This window comes from Cricetulus griseus, chromosome 6 (genome assembly GCF_003668045.3).
Source record: "Cricetulus griseus strain 17A/GY chromosome 6, alternate assembly CriGri-PICRH-1.0, whole genome shotgun sequence".
NCBI lineage: Eukaryota > Metazoa > Chordata > Mammalia > Rodentia > Cricetidae > Cricetulus > Cricetulus griseus.
In genome coordinates this window covers 106,473,208-106,487,780 of record NC_048599.1, presented here as the reverse complement: position 1 = coordinate 106,487,780, position 14,573 = coordinate 106,473,208, and the positions used below count along the sequence as shown (strand labels likewise).

At 34.8% G+C, this 14,573-nt stretch overlaps 1 protein-coding gene across 1 annotated transcript in view; it reads left to right on the top strand.

The window, feature by feature from the left end:
- The window catches only part of LOC100758324 (ankyrin repeat domain-containing protein 26), a 75,330-nt gene that overhangs the window by 36,659 nt on the left and 24,098 nt on the right, over positions 1-14,573 (top strand). The gene's annotated exons all lie outside the window — the stretch shown is intronic.

Genomic DNA, 14,573 nt, shown 5'->3' with positions numbered 1-14,573 from the left:
CTGTCTTGGAAAAAAAAGAAAAAGGAAAAAGAAGACTTTGTCCTGAATTTTCTTACTAGGATTTCTGTCATTTTGCTTTCCTAGCCTGAGGACACTGAAGGTACCAAAACATACATTCCTGATGACCCAAATCTAAGCAGTTTATAATCTCCCAGGTTAACCACTAGAACTCCATTTCCTAGTAGATATTTGTGAAATCCTGCTATGTTTCTTTATATGTAATTGATCATATACCTCTTTTTTTAATATTTCAAAAAGAATCTCCTGTTGAGTTCAAGGTAACATTTTTTAGATTGCTGTTTCTATGGTTAACTCCATGACCTATGAAATAAAGGTTGATCATTACATTTTTTGTCAATAGCCCTACAGCCCATTATGGAAATAGAATATTCATATCTAAAGCAAGCATTAGAAAAGATGGCTGGAAAAAGATGTCAGCCAGGTACTTTGGACTAACAATAACTGAGGCAAGAAGTGGTAAACATTTACCATGTGCTTATTCCTCATTATTTGGCCCCTCAAATCCAAGACAAGGCTTTGATATTAATAACTTACATGTCCTTGTTGGCAAAAGTATTCAAAAGGCAAGGTTAACACACTACAGAGAAAAAGTGTGTAAAATTTAATCTTTGTCTTAGAGATTTCTACCCATGTTTCTCTGCACCCTACACCTGGGAAGCTCTGTACCTCTTAGGGATTCCCACTGGCTAGTTAACAACAAGTGAGGCTTTCCCAAAGTTTGTGGATAGTCACTGGGGAAGTGGATACCATTGAGCATGCCATGTTTACTGAGATCTATTTTCTCTGCAAGCTATATTTTTAGTTTTCAACATTATGAACAAGAGCATGCAGTGTCTGTTTAATGAATGGTTGTTAAATCCTCAGACTGCCTTGTAATTCTCCAGTAGGCCCTTCCGCTGGAGAAATGTGACATCCTAAACAAAGAACCTAAGTGTGTTATATAGGACAAAAGCTGTGAGACAAGGAACTGAGCACATTTGGTGAGGGTTAGCATACTGTGTTTGTGCACCCGTTAAATAATTTCACATGCTTTTTCAGATGACCAGCAGTGTGGGGTCTTTCGGGTTTCCAGGTTTATACACTGACAAACTTAGTAAGGATTCATTTTACATTGCCAATTTGAGGGCTGAGCACTTCTGGAAAACTTCTCTAAATTCAAGCCTGTATCACTTTACTTTCAATTATTGTCACAAAATGTACCCTGTGACATGTAGGTATATTGTGCTAACATTTCTCTTCTACCACATCACATTGATTACAGTATGGTCGCAAGATACTTTAAACTATCAATCTCTAAGTATTTGTAAGTTATTTATAATGCTTTAGAAACTTGAATTTGGCCTCTTAGATGTTAATTGTTCATCTGTCTTAGGTTTTTGTTTGTTTGTTTGTTTGTTTTTGTAACCCTACACTAGCATCAACTCTCCTCTCTAATTCATATGTTTTAAAATAACCATTCTTTCCACCTGTGTCTGTTCTCTTTCTCGTTTTCCCATTTTTACCCTTCTATGCTCCCAACCTCACTGTTGTGTCTCAATCCAGACTTACTTGATGGAAATCCATCCCTGAATCCTCTTATTGACTGCATATAAACCTGGTCTCTAGAATTTAGTGGAATTTTAGTAAACAATTCCTAGGTGAAACTTGACTTCTTTTAATACAAAGATGGTTTAAGACTGTGTCTCCACAGGGGAGGGTCTAGGCCCTGCTTCAAACGGTATGACAGACTTTGAAGACTCCCCAATTGAAGGTCTCACCCTCCCTGGGGAGCAGAAAATGTATGGGATAGGGAGTTGGTGGGGTCGGAGGAGGAGGGGAGGGAGAGGGAACTGGGACTGACATGTAAAACAGGCTTGTTTCTACCTTAAATTAAAAAAGGAAAGAAAGAAAAAAGCATGTCTCTAATCCATTAGCTACACTATAAAATAGTTAAAATATTAATGTTCAGAAGGGATACTGATAAAGAACTCAAAATAGGGTTGCTGATAGTCCCAGAAAAACATATCCAAAGATGGAGATTTCCCATAGCTGTCAGTCTTCACAAGGAAAATAAGGATGCCAGAAAAGAGATATATATATTTGTATTTACATATGATGAACAAAATTGACAGAAGTTATGATATTGTACAATGTGAATGTGAATAATTCAGTGGTGTTTTAAAAATTTGTGTCTCAGTGTTTCTTTTTCTGTGTTGAGTTTACTAATTTCTAGGTGAATACATAAAATACTTCAATTCTCTGAACCTGGCGCATTCTCATGTCTGTCCCAAGGGATAATATTTAAGTCTTGCATGATCACAAGTATCTCATGAAATGCTAAAGCTTATACTAGAGATTTAGAGTACTTGAAAGTGTTTTGGGGGAAAATAAATCTTAAATTTTAATTTAATTACATCTAGACTTTTCTATTTATTTTATGTGTTACTTTGTCAGTATGATTTATTGCATTGCAGCATTGCAGTTAAAATTGGTTAAGTATCTTCATTTCTCATCAGCTTCAAATAAAACAGTGGCATCCACAGAAGAGCCTAGGAGGAGTGAGAAGAATGAAAAAGTTCTGTCTTTGGTATGTAAATTTAAATGGGAGATGTTTATCTAATACTGTTTTATTTTCTAGCTAGAAATCATAAGACAGTAAAATTACATGTGCAATTTTCTTATAAAATAATTGGTCACAATTATTTAATTTCCAAAGTATAATTGTGTCAATTGTATTGATAAGAATTGTTTTACATTTGGTGATTTAATACCACACTCTATATTTTAATTAGCATTTCTATGACAATAATAAGGTATTGTTGTCTTACCATCAGCATACAAAGTGAGAAATGTGTTTTTACTAATATTTTTGACAGTGATACTAGACTTCTATGAGTCTTTCTACATGGTTAATTAAATGACCCAATTAATGCATCATTAAATTGTAAGTTCTTTGGCTGTAGTTGAGAGTTTAACATATATGGTGTGGTGATTTTAATCTGACAAACTACAAATGAATTTTGTCATACATTTGTGTATTACATAAGTATGTATTTTCCCTTTTATACTAGTAACAAATAATCTTAAATGTATCTTTTTGCCATATTTTTGACAACTACTCATATCTATGGTGCCCTTCATGCTGATTTATACTGTCAACAGCCACGTGAAGAAAACAGTTGGAATGCAATTAGATAGCATGCCTAAAGTTTTTTGCTCAAAGTGTGGATTCTGATGAAGTGCTTCCCTTCTTTGGCCATCTCACTGCTTTGCAATGTATAACTCTGATCTTCCTAGAATAGAGAAGGATATTCAACTCATTTTTAATATTAAATTTTCAGATTGTCTCTGCATCTCTTTCAACAAAAGAGGATCAGGGTCACTTAGCCAAAACAGTGGATCAAAGAGAAGAAGATAATACTAGTCTAGAAATGAACGGTAAAATCTTTATGTGTAGCCCTTAGAATGAATATTTACATAAATCAAAACAATACCAGGGAATAAAGATATTTGTGTAGAGCTCTCATTCAGTACATTAAGTGGCTATACAAATAATGTCTAATACATGTTCTGCAAATGTGAAATGGAGTGTACCACTGAAGCAGTCTAACTGCTCAATAAATTACAAGGTATTGGAAGAGTAGTAAGGCCTCACAGAGCATAAGGAAGAAAGGGGATGAGAAAATTATCAAGTACGAGGGGAAAAAAAGTAAACAGGGAAGAAGTGTGTATTTGATTCTATTAGAATAGTGAAATACTTCAGAAAATGAAGATAGGCTACTATAAAATTCAGAGAAGATAATTGATCTTCCAATATGTAGTGTTGTCAGCAAAGTGGCTGCCATGTTTCCCACTGTCCTCTCTTCTGTGCTTCGGGGAAGAAATTAAGAATTGTAATATCTCAACCTGTTGACCAATGTTATAAGTCATCTGTGAACATTAATTAGTGTCTAACAGGATTATTTCTCAGGAGTGTATCATAAGGGTCAAAATAAGGGAACTGGAAAAGAGAAAGCCACAGGGCAGTTAGTCAAGTACATCATGGCTACATAAAAGAAAAACACTTAGAAATTTATTATTTTCCTGTCACTTAATGTTATGAATATGATGAAGAAGACTAGTTCTGAAAAGGGGGAAATGAATAAATAAAATTGAGAACATGAGGTTTAAGGAAAAATACTAGATTCAAAGAAAGTTAAATTGGGTAGCATTATGAGATCACATATTGACCATAGAGACTCAAATTTGATTATCATATGAAGAGGGCCATGGTAGATTTCATATTATGATTTACCAGCTCCTGGTTTCTGGATTTTTCCTTGGATGGTCAAGAGGTTTCTATTTAGCCAACCATATACTGTGCAGGGCAGTTATCAGAGATCTATATAAAAGACCCATTATATAACTTGAAGTACAACAGAACCAAAGGAATGTCTATTGATTTAGATTCCGGGTTGTTTCTAGGTGTGTCTTAGTTAGAATTTCTATTGCTTTAAGGAGACACTATGACCATGGCAACTCTTAAAAAGAAAAAAAACATTTAATGGAGTAGCTTACACTTTCGGGGATTAGTCCATTACCATCATGGTACGACACAGCAGCATGCAGGCAGACATGGTGCTGGAAAGAGAGCTAAGAGTCCTACATCTTGATCTGCAGGCAACAGGAAGTGATCTGGGACACTGGGCATGGCTTGAATATCTATGAGACCTCAAAGCCACCCCACAGTGACACACTACCTCCAATAAGGGCATACCTATTGCAGCAAAACCACACCTGCTAATAGTGCCACACCTTATGAGCTTATGGGGGCCGATTGCATTCAAACTACCATAAGGGGGAAGAAAAGCTGCAATGAAATGAAGAGCAAATTTTTTTAATTTTTTGATACAGGGTTTCTCTGTAGGCAAAAATAATTTTTTTTGGAGTTTACATGTGAATACTTAGGAAGATGTAAGCAATCAATGTAATATGCCTAGATGATGTCCAATCTTCTAGTCTATTTGTTTCAACATTGCACGCACACAAAACGCCCATGCTTTACCAATGTGCTTTTTAATTCCCAGACCTCCTGATCTTCATCTGGATCTCCTGACACACAAGAAGGGGAGATCTGAGATAAATTATCTAATCATGTTACAACCACACAGTGATGTGACAGAAGAAACTAAGCTTCACACTTGGTGAAGTTGAACACATTTCTCATTTTGTTTCTCAACACATTTCATACAGCGTTTTGAGTAATGGTTGGAGGCTAGTCTTCCTGGGTCCCACATGTTATACATTTACTCATTTAGTAACAATTCAATTTGTACTAATAGGAAATTGACAGTTTTCAGTCCTCATTATTTCTGGAAGCTGTCTTTAATTTTAAGGCAGAGTCTTGTTTTAACTTTTGTCATAAATGAACCCATCTACTGATGATTACACATATCCTGCTACTATTTGTTCTTCCACCACACGCTATGTCTATGTATGTATAACCATGGGCAATTTTTACATACTAGTCTCTAGGGAACTATTTTATTCTTTCTCTGAGAAGCAAAGTATTTTGATCATATTCATTCTCTTTGCCCTACTCGTCCCAGATCCATCCCATTCCCCACCCACCCAGTTTTGAGTATTTTTTTAAACCTATCAAAAGACCAATTTATGCTGCCCAGTCACTCTTGATACATGACTTTCCACTAGAGCATGGTCAACTCATCACTATATCTTGGCTAATTTTACTTAAATGCATCTATTTATCAGCAGAACTGGGGAAAAAAGTGACATCAAGAGAGAAACAGAGAAAACATGATGGCCAGGAAAAAGTTCAGTCATTGGTATGTCAAATATTTTACTTGAAGGTTCTCATTCTTTGTTATTTTCTTCTGTTAGACATACTCAGGAAAGTCTATTTTGATTTGAATTCTTTATGACACATACTGAGGTTTAAGTAACTTTCAGAAAGATACTTGGTAACAGAATGAAGATGCTATTTTGTTTTAAATATATGAGAACTCTAGAAATATTCTAAGAATCATATGGAACTAAAATATTTTTATTTAAATACCAAATTGTGACTATTTATTAGTGCTTTGTGTGTGCAATGCTTTAATTTTTAAATTATCAACATAAATAATCTTCAATGTTTCTTTATTAGTTGGCATGTGTTGGCAATCACTTTTCTATTTAAATGTTTCTTCTGGGTTTCTATACTTGTTTGCTTTTTTTTTTTTTTAAATAAGTGACCATATAATGGTTAACGTAAGATTTATTTTGATAATATACATGAGGTTCTCTCTAAATGGAATGGGAACTAGTGCTCCCATTAAGAACATGTCTAGTGACCGGACAATGATGGCATAAACCTTTAATCCCAGCACTCTGGAGGCAGAGGCAGGTAGATCTCTGTGAGTTTGAGGCCAGCCTGGTCTACAAAGCTACAAAGAGAAAAACCCAACTCAAAATAAAAACAGAAACAAAAGCAAGCAAGCAAACAAACAAACAAACAAAAAAGAATAAGGCTAGCAGCTGTTGAAATGAACAACTCAACTATTTCTAGAACTTGTAAGGATATTTCTTAAAATTTATTTTTATTAATTTTAGCCGATTGTCTCTGAGCATCTTCCACAGAAACAGGATGTGATTAATTTAGCTGTCACTACAGAACAAAGAAGACAAAATATGGCAACCACAGTAATGAATGGTAAGATCTACATTTTATAAATAACCACTGAAGTAATAATAAAGAACCAATACATGTCAGTGGACAATGGTGTTCACTTGTAGTAATACATAATAGGATTGACGCTGCAGTCATGACTGGTCTCAATAGGCACCCATACATACATGGCATACTCTCAGACAGACCCATACATGCAGCCATAAATAAAAATAAAATCTTACAGTTCACATTTATGGAATAAAAATAAAAATTTTAACGATTTTGAAAAGAAATAGAAATAAATATTATCATACCATAACCAAATTTCATTGTTTTTCTACCTATTCATGAAGTCATTCCACATTATCTTCTTACAACTTGCATTATTTTAACCTCTTCAGTTCTAGTGAGTGTCCATCCAGTCAAATACTTTGGAAAACTGATGGCAAATAAAAACATCTTGTAAAAAATTAAATATTCAACTAAACATTAAGTATAATTGAACTTAAAATTTATAAAAATAAAAAATGTGGTGCTTATAGCCAGTTTTAATTATTTATATTTCAATAAAATACATTAATCTTATCTGCCATTTAGTTTTAATTTATTTTACTTAAGTGTGCACGTTTGTCAACAGGTCCATGTAAAGCAGTGACATCAACAGAAGATGAAAGAAAGTGTGATAGCGGTGAAAGTATTCAATCATTGGTAGGTAATAATTTAAATTGAATGTTTTAATAAGATAGCATATGCAAATAAAATTACATATCAGGTTATCTACTAGGAAAATTGATCATATTTTAATACTTAGCATTAAAATATTTTGACCTATTATTATTCTTAAAATATTCTTAGAGTCTGCATGTGTTTGGAGCTAAATATCATCTTTCCATTTTTTGCCAAATTTCTTCCTGAAAATTACCTGAGCACCTGATTGTATAAATGCAGTAACATGCTCAATGGTTAAAATATAAACAAGTATTTTAAACTTTAGTGTTTTATCTTGTGGTGGATGGATGGATGTGGGGGGAGAGAGAGAAAGAAGAGGTGAGGTGAAACGAGAGAATACAGAATTGTGTCAAGTGCACATGCACATGTTTGCAGAGTTTAGAGGTCAATGTGTGAGTCCTTGTCCTGTTGCTCTATACTGCATTTATGGAGGCAAGGTCTACAACTGAACATGATCGCATCAATTGCCTAGAATGCTCCCAGGATTCAAAAGTAGAAACATGCCGCCATGCTTGGCTTATTTATGTGGGTGCTTACTCAAGTCCTCATTCTTTACCAACAAAAGTATCATCCCAGCTACTAGCATTTGAAATTATAAAGAAGATATTGGTGGGTTAGCATTAAAGGATGTTCATTCCTAGTCAGTCAAAAATATTTCTATTTCAGATTACCATTCAGTATTTCCAAACTTAAAAGTTGAATCCTGTCTTTATGACCTGTATATGACTTTTATGTGTCCATTGATGTAAAAAGTAGACTCACATGGGGTGCTTATTAACATACAGGAAAATTTGCTTATGGGGCATTTTGGGGTGAACATATAAAAGGTAGCTTTCTAACTTATGTTTATTTCAATGATGTAAACTGGCAAATATAAAAGTATTGTGCATTTCATAGACAATCCATAGACTTGGCATAGATAGCATATATTGATGTATTTGGTACACGGATTTCTCATTTTTAAGAAATATTTAGTAGATATATGCTATGGACACATATTCTAACTCTGCTTGGGATGCTCCTGAAGATGATGAAACATTTTGATATTGAATAATCTTCTTCTTCTTCTATTGCATATTCACTCTGTGATAGAATCTATACAGTGAGTATTCTGGGTGTGGGTCTGTGACATGGTGACAAGCCAGAGTAATCAGTCAGGTGCAGACACTTGTAAGTCACATGGCACGTTTACTATGAAGAAGACACAGGGTGCTAGGACAAAAAGCCTCAATGAAGTTTGTAGTTCCTCTTATTTTGAAATGGGAATAAAATTCTGTGATCAGGGCAAATAAATGTACAAGATTTAAGCTGTGTATTAGTGGATATCAGCCACACCAGTATCTAGGAGAATGATACATTGAGCCGAGGGAAACAGAGGGTCACAATATTTCATTTAAATCTTTGCATTCTGGAGAGACCTGCAAACAAGAATGAGAAAAATCTTGTCCCAGTCACCTTTCTCTTGTAAAAACTACATAAGAAAATGACAAATTAAGACCAGTATGATTGTAACACTTGACAAAAGGTAAACATACATAAAAAGCTTCCATTCTTACTACGGTTTGGTATCTTTTTTGAAGGTCTTCCTAACACATCTGTACTATATCTAATATTTTCATGCCATTGTTTTAAGTTAACCCCATACATATATATTTTTAACATTTTTTCATTTTATTAAAATATTGTTCTTATTTATCTATCAATATTTAGGATTTTATGTATGGGAGTGTATGTAAGAGAGATGTATGTGTGTTGTTGTATATGTTCATATGTATGTGCCACCATGCACACAGGGAACCAATAGGATGGCAGAGGAGGACCTCAGGAGTCCTGGGCTGTCAAGTCTGCTACCCCCTTGACAAAATGTCTCCTGCTGAATGTAGATATACACTGGGAATCAGCAAACCCCAACAGTCTTCATGTTTCTGCTGCACATAGCACTGGATTTACAGGCATGCATGGCCATACCATATTTTTTACAAGTTACTGATATTTCAATATTAGGAGTTTATGTTTGCACAAAAAATATTTCTTCTCAACCAAGGCATCTTCTCAGGCTTCACATTTAATCCCGTATCTTCCTAGGAGTCTCAAGATTTTGTCCCTGTGTTTATCCACCAGAAAAAAAAAAACTAATACAATGTTTTCTTTATTCTTGATCTGGCATATTATTTCATGATATATATCTTATTTCAGCTTCATTTATTGAAATTCCTCTAACTTATTATTACTGTATCACACTACATTACATTTAAGAACTTGCTTAATAAGCTACTTTTAAAAAATGTATTCCTTTTTGGTGCATTTCCTTCTTCTTACATTCTTCTTGCCTCCTCCTCTACAATGTTCCCTGACTGTGAGAGGGATTATATGGGTATGAGAGGGATTATATAGGCACCACCACCACATCAATGCAACTTTGTCTGTCATTGGTTTCAGTATATACTATTGTCTAGTGAAGTAAGAAGGTTTTTCAGTGAAAACTCCATTGTAACACTACTGTATGGGTATAAGCATAAATATTTAGAAGACACTTTAAAAATATGACCACTTAGCAAACCAGTGGTTAGTAGGTTTCCCCCTAAGACAAATTACCTCTCTAGCTATGAACTCTTGATCAAGCTGATAGAGCAGACATGAGTACCTTCCTAAGGAGTGAGCCAAAATCCAACCAAAAAGTGGTTGGTTACCTCCATGACAGGCTTGTCATTATTGGCAGTTAACAAATGTTAAGGAAAGGCTGTCATTTTCTTCAGTAGTCTAACTTGGGATATATGTATTTATATATACTGAGCACTTGCTTCAGTAAATAGCTTCCTATGTACACTCAAGCAAGTAACTCTAGTTACACTCAGTGGGTCACACAATAGAAGAAAGGAAAAAAGCTTGGGAGTATGTTAGGAATAAGGGATACAGTAGAAAAGGGAAGGAGGGGGAAAGGAATCATTTATTAATATATGAAACTGTTAAGCAATTTTTTAAAAGATTTTAACATATGTATTATAATTTACTGAGGAAAACAACATATACTTTTATATTCAAAACTATTTGTTGTTGACATAGACTGCCTATGAGTATGTGTCCTTCAGCCTTACATGATTGGTTTGTGTAGGACTCTACAACTACAAGAAAGTGAATGTCAGTGCTATATAAATTACAGATAACCTAGTGAGGCTCTCTACTCAGTTTGGAGTTTCAGTACAACCAGCCCTTATTTTCCAGTGTTACTGCTTTGAAATAAGAAACTAAGCCATCTTTCCCAGTAACACATGAGACATCTTTGTTAAGATCTTTCTTTCCTCTGATTTCAACAGATCCTCCATGAGCCTCATGCAGAGAAGAAGAATATTGTCCATTTCCCCAGGATTGCAGATCCCAGAGGAGAAGAGGTGGCAAATGGACAAAAGAAAGGTCAGAACTCTATTTAGTTGAAGGCAATTTGGTAGAGTAATTATTCAAAGAGCACCAGTATATGCCATGAGCCAATGAAAACAGTTTAATTATACAAACAGTGAGTTCAGATAGAACCCAAATGCTAATAACTTTGATATCAAATTCAGCATAGGCTTCAAATGGGAATGCCAGTTTAGATCAATTTCAAAATATTCAGGCTTCTGAGAAATGTTGAGCTATAATGAAGAACAGTGCAAACAGGAAAATTAGAAAGAAATACATGAAATGTGGGGAGTGCTAGGAAAACAAAGCAGAAATTCATGATCCTGTGTATGAAAATAATACGAAAAGCTTGCTCCCTCCCAGTTCAGGAAGGAAAGAAGTAGGCATGCAACACTAGTTTAAATTGCAAGTACCATAGGGACAATAAAAAATGATAAAGTCAAAAGGAACTCAAAAGATATACTTGTTCTAATAGAATAAAATTGCCACAATCAGTGACAACTTCCCACCATGGATGGATCTTAAAGGAAGGTAATCTTGTTAGAAATATAGACAAAGTATTTTCAGATGGAAGGGACATCATAGTCATAGATAAAGGAGGGAAAAGAACATCATTTTTTGATACATAAAAGGCAGATTGTTTATGTATCAGTGCTGAAATAGAAAATGGCGTATGGGATCGTTTGAATGTTTCTGTGGTGTGCAAAATGTTGTCTCCATCTAGTCACTGGTGATGCACACCTTTAATCCCAGCAACCAGAGAAAGGCCGGTCTCTGTGAGATGGAGGCCAGCCTGATCTACAGAGTGAGTCCAGATCAACTGAGGATAACTAAGGCTACACAGAAAAACCCTGTCTTAAAAAAACAAAAGCAAAAAGTTGTCTCTGAGGGTTTGTTCACTGATAACTTTCTACTTCTGAATGCAATACAGCATAGTGTCTGCCCAAGTGGAGTGCGAATATGTTTGGTAATCTCCAATATCTGTTTAAAAGTGTGTACCCAGGAAAGGGGAGTAGCAGTAAAGACTGGGCTTAAGCAATTTCTTTTGAAAATAAAACTTTGATTTTTAATGTTTTACATGTGTTTAGTTGTTCATTTAGTATATGTATGTTTTCGTGGATGACAGGGCTACATTACTGCAACTTGAAGGAGTCAGTTCTCTCCTTCCACTCTGTTGGTCCTGGGCATAAACTCAGGTCATTAGTACTGTCAGCAAGTATCTTTCTTTACCTACAGAGTCATCTTGCAATTATATGTTGTTATAAAGACTGTCATTCGATTGAACTTTTCTTTGTACTTTGTTTTAAATGTTTGGATTTTCAGCAGAACTAAACTTATATGTGGCATCCAGAGAAGAACAGAAGAAGGATGACATCAACAGTAACAGTCAGCCACTGGTGTGTAATTTTTCAATTTAAAATTCTCATTTAATGTACTTTGTTTAATAATGTAGCACAGACAAAGTAAAATAACATTTTATACTTCATTGCAGAATTTGTAGATAATATTTAATTTGAAAAGTGCTGAAATATATATAAAATTACAATATTCATAAAAGTTTTAAGAAGTTTTTCCTTTGAAGTGAAGGGAAAGTTTTGAATTTTTGCATTCTATGTATATGTATATCCTTCCATGATAAAGTAATATCATATTTAGATTTTATTACTAATGGACTCTGTGAACATTGGATAGCGACTAAATTGTGTTTATCATTTGGGCAATTATCCTATCAGGTCAAATTTTGCTAATTCTTATTAACATTCAGTATCTGCAACATCAAAAATGTAGTGTTTCCTTCTTGTCAGTGACTGACTTCAACATTTATATTATAAACAGCTGACCTTACAAGGGGGAGCTCATGGACCCCATACTGATAGCTGGGAAACTAACATAGGACTGTTCCAGACCTTATGAATGAGGATGTCAGTTTGGAGGTCTGGTTAATCTATGGGGCCTCTGGTAGTGGATCACTATTTATCCCTAGTACATGAATGGACTTTGGGAACCCACTCCACATAGAGGGATGATCTCTCAGCCTAGACACACGGGGGAGGGTCTAGGCCCAGCTCCAAATGACATGACAGACTTTGAAGATCCCCCATCAAAGGACTCACCCTCCCTGGGGAGCAGAAAGGGGATGGGATAGGGGGTTGGTGGGGGCCAGGGGAGTGTGAGGGAACTGGGATTCACATGTAAATGAAGCTTGTTTCTAATATTTAAATAAGAAAGGGAAAAAAAGGAAACTGTGTCATAAGATTAATTCAGCTATCTAGGATAAGAAAATGACACCTTCCAGTTAGGGACAGTTGATATTTTGATGTAAAGAATGGCATCCTAATATATTTCATTTCAATGTACAAATTTGGGGATTTTTATTCAACTGCTGTTAACTGTTAACTGGAGTAGATATAATAATATATTAGATTGAATTTATACAGATAGCTCATATTGGTACAAAAGACTATCATAGCATACAATTTGAATTACAATGTAGAAATTTGATTTCTTTTGAAGCTGAATTGATTTTGGTTCCTAGCTAGTTTAAAATTCACTTATTCACCAGTTATAGAACTTTGGATAAATGGCTTAAATTCACTGTAAATGCTCACAAATTAAAGATACTATATATTAAAATTTTATGGGAGAAGCCTTTATAGTTTTAGAGTCATTTAACTTGATTTTGGTAAATTTCACACAATCAATTAAGTTCATTCAAAATTATAAAGAGTCAAGATTGCTGTTTATATTTTAATTTGGACTTAGGCTAAGGTAAATTTCACTTTTTTTTTTCCCGGAGTGTTTGGCAGTATTTGGGTAGCAGATAAAAAATATAGTGTGAAGCTTAGAAGATGAATTTAGTTTCTTAGTTTGTCTTTTACAATGGCCATGATTACTTAAGGCTAAATTTATTTTATTTTAAGTGAGTTGTAAATTTAGTTTTTTTAAACATACCTTAACAATGTAATTAAGATTCAAATCAAACTAATGTTTATAATTCCATCTTCAAAAAGAAATTTTCTCAGGAATCAGAATTAAGTACAGATTGTGACAGAGGTGACATCTGTACAGCTAGCCATTCCTCAAGTATAAAAGCTGGAGGAACTATTCATCAAACAAGGACTATTAAAATGGAAAATATTATACAACTGTTCACATCAGCTAGAGGAGAATGAAAACTCTAAACGCTTGATTCCTGGATCATCTTCAGCCTTTCTATTTATCTTCCAAGAAGAATATTAAATGGGATATTAATTCAGGTTAAAACAATCATTTGTTATGGGAGTCACACAATACTGAATTCTCTAAATTGACTCTTAATAACATGAGATGAAATCTTGCTAGGAAAACCCAAAAGGTGTCTATTTTTTTACATCCTGACCAATTCTCCTCACTTCTCTCCTCTCATCCCCCCCACCAACTCCCCTCCACTCAACACCCTCCCTACATCCATTCCTCCTTTGTTTCCGTTCAGAAAGGGACAGGTCTCCTATGGGTAGCAACAAAACAAGGCATATTAAGTTGCAATAAGACTAAACTCCTCCCCTTGTATTAAAGCTTGGCAAAGCCACCCAGTATGAGGAATAGGCTCCCAAGAGCCAGCCAAAGCATTAGGGACAGGCCCTGCTCCTGTTGTTAGAGTTTCACAAATAGACCAAGTCACACAACAGTCACAGACACATGCATGTCTTCCTACACAGATGTGTCTTACAGACAGTAAACATTTTACACAGAAAACAGTGATTCAAAAGAAAACTATGGGATGAAAAATACTTTAATGACACTATTGAACTACACACCA